The sequence below is a fragment of the Arachis ipaensis genome, chromosome B10 (genome assembly GCF_000816755.2).
Source record: "Arachis ipaensis cultivar K30076 chromosome B10, Araip1.1, whole genome shotgun sequence".
Lineage (NCBI taxonomy): Eukaryota > Viridiplantae > Streptophyta > Magnoliopsida > Fabales > Fabaceae > Arachis > Arachis ipaensis.
The window spans coordinates 52,630,103-52,633,659 of record NC_029794.2 but is presented as its reverse complement, the minus strand read 5'-3'; positions in this window follow the sequence as shown (position 1 = coordinate 52,633,659).

Here is a 3,557-nt window from a genome sequence, read left to right as displayed (position 1 = left end):
CAAGGTGACCATAGCTTGCTTCATACCAACAATCTCCGTGGGATTCGACCCTTACTCACGTAAGGTATTACTTGGACGACCCAGTGCACTTACTGGTTAGTTATATCGAAGTTGTGAACCATGGCATTGGCACCATGTTCTTGGCGCCATTGCCAGGGGAAGAAAGAGCCATGAATTTTACATAATTAAAGTGTAATCACGATTACGCGTACCAAGTTGCTCACGTTACCAGGGATTGTTCGAGCCTGGACATCACAATTTTGTGCACCAAGTTTTTGGCGCCGTTGCCGGGGATTGTTTGAGTTTGGACAACTGACGGTTCATCTTGTTGCTCAGATTAGGTAATTTTCTTTTTGTTTTCTTTTCAAAAAAATTTTTCAAAAATATTTCAAAATTTTCTCCTTTGTTTTCGAAAAAAAAATTTATATAAAAATGTTTTCAAAAATTTTTATTCAAAATTTTTAAAGAATGAATTCTAGTGTTTCATGAAGCATGTGAAGCCTGGCTGGCTGTAAAGCCATGTCTAATTCCTTTGGGAATGAGTATGTCAGGCGTGTCATGTCTGAATTACATGCTGAAGCTTGGCTGGCCATTCGCCATGTCTAGTGTTTTGGACCGGAGCTTTCATTGAAAGCTTGGCTGGCTAGTGAGCCATGTCTAATTCCTGGACTGAAGCTTTAGACTAAGAATGCAAGATTTTTGGAATTCATGTTAAAAAAATTTTGGAATCCTTATTTTTTCTTTTTCATATAATTTTCGAAAAAAAATCCAAAAAAATTAGAAAATCATAAAAATCAAAAATATTTTTGTTTCTTGTTTGAGTCTTGAGTCATGTTATAAGTTTGGTGTCAATTGCATATGCATCTTGCATTTTTCGAAAAATATCATGCATTCATAGTGTTCTTCATGATCTTCAAGTTGTTCTTGGTAAGTCTTCTTGTTTGATCTTGATGATTTTTTGTTTTGTGTCTTTTCTTGTTTTACATATGCATTTTTCGTTTCTTAGAGTCTAAACATGAAAGATTTCTAAGTTTGGTGTCTTACATGTTTTCTTTGCATCAAAAATTTTTCAAAAATATGTTCTTGATGTTCATCATGACATTCAAAGTGTTCTTGGTGTTCATCTTAACATTCATATCATTCATGCATGCATTCATTGTTTTGATTCAAAATTTTCATGCATTGAGTCTTTTTGTTGTTTTTCTCTCTCATCATAAAAATTCAAAAATCAAAAAAAAAATATCTTTCCCTTCTTCTCTCATCAAATTCGAAAATTTGAGTTGACTTTTTCAAAAATTTTTAAAAATCAAATTGTTTCTCATAAGTCAAATCAAATTTTCAGTTTGAAAATCTTATCTTTTTAGATCCTGAAGTCTACAGGCTCATGCTTTTCCCATTTGCTGTAAGAGACAGAGCTAGAATATGGTTGGACTTTCAACCTAAGGATAGCCTGAACTCTTGGGATAAGCTGGTCAAAAGCTGAGCAAGCTTAGAGTGGATGTTCAAACCTTCAGACAGAAAGAAGGTGAATCCCTCTATGAAGCTTGGGAAAGATACAAACAGTTGACCAAAAAGTGTCCTTCTGACATGCTTTTATCCTGAGAACCCTGCAATAGCAGAGGTAAATTATTTAGGTGAACCTTATGGAAACACCTATAACTCATCATGGAGAAATCATCCAAATTTCTCATGGAAGGATCAAAAGCCTCAACAGGGCTTTAATAATGGTGGAAGAAACAGGTTTAACAATAATAAACCTTTTTCATCATCCACTCAGCAACAGACAGAGAACTCTGAACAAAATGCTTCTAATTTAGCAAATCTAGTCTCTGATCTGTCTAAGGCCACTGTGAGTTTCATGAATGAAACAAGGTCTTCCATTAGAAATTTGGAAGCACAAGTCGGCCAGCTGAGTAAAAGGATCACTGAAATCCCTCCCAGTACTCTCCCAAGCAATACAGAAGAGAATCCAAAAGGAGAGTGCAAGGCCATTGACATAAGCAAAATGGCCGAACCCAATGAGGGAGAGGAAGACGCAAATCCCAAGGAGGAAGACCTCCTGGGACGTCCAGTGATCAATAAGGAGCTTCCCTCTGAGGAACCAAAGGACTTTGAGGCTCATCTAGAGACCATAGAGATTCCATTGAACCTCCTTATGCCCTTCATGAGCTCTGATGAGTATTCCTCTTCTGAAGAGAATGAGGATGTTACTGAAGAGCAAACTGCCAAGTTTCTTGGTGCAATCATGAAGCTGAATGCCAAATTATTTGGCATTGATACTCTGGAAGTTGAACCTCCCTTGTTCATCAATGAACTAAGTGATCTAGATCAACTGACATTGCCTCAGAAAAGACAGGATCCTGGAAAGTTCATAATACTTTGTACCATAGGCACTATGATCTTTAAGGCTCTATGTGACCTTGGTTCAAGAATAAACCTCATGCCCCTCTCTGTAATAGAGAAACTGGGAATCANNNNGGCGTTGAACGCCCAAAATGGCCACCAACCTGGCGCTGAACGCCCAGAGTTGTGTGCAAAGGCATTTTTACATGCCTAATGGATGCAGGGATGTAAATCCTTGAACACCTCAGGATCTGTGGACCCCACAGGATCCCCCTACCTCCACTCACTTCTTCTCACCACTCTCTTTCACACAACCCCATAAACACTTTTCCCCAAAAACCCTTCACCAATCACCTCAATCTCTCTTCCCCATCACCTCTTCACCACTCACATCCATCCACTCTTCCCCATAAACCTACCTCATAAACCCCACCTACCTTCAAAATTCAAAACCAATTTCCCACCCAAACCCACCCATATGGCCGAAACCTTTCCCCCCTCCCTTCCTTATATAAAGACCTCCATTCTTCATCAATTTCACACAACACACCCCTCTACACTCCTCTTGGCCGAAACCACATCTCCCTCTCCCTCTCCATATTTCTTCTTCTTCTTCTTCTTCTATTCTTTTGTTTATTGCTCGAGGGCGAGCAATATTCTAAGTTTGGTGTGATAAAAGCATAAGATTTTTTTCCATTACCATTGATGGCACCTAAGACCAGAGAATCCTCTAGAAAGGGGAAGAGGAAGACAAAAGCTTCCACCTCCGAGTCATGGGAGATGGAAAGGTTCAGCTCCAAAGCCCATCAAGACCACTTCTATGATGTTGTGGCCAAGAAGAAGGTGATCCCTGAGGTCCCTTTTAAACTCAAAAGAAATGAGTATCCGGAGATCCGACATGAAATCCAAAGAAGAGGTTGGGAAGTTCTAACAAATCCCATCCAACAAGTCGGCATCCTAATGGTTCAAGAGTTCTATGCCAATGCATGGATCACCAAGAACCATGATCAAAGTAAGAACCCGGATCCAAAGAACTATGTTACAATGGTTCGGGGGAAATACTTGGATCCTGGCCACAGCAAGAGCTGTGATTGATGTTGACAGAGGTGAACTAGTCCTTCAATGGAATGAGGACTCCCTTGTGTTTTAAACTCAAGGATCTTCCTCTGCAACCATGGAGAGGAAGCATGAAAAGCTTCTCTCAAAGCAGAGTA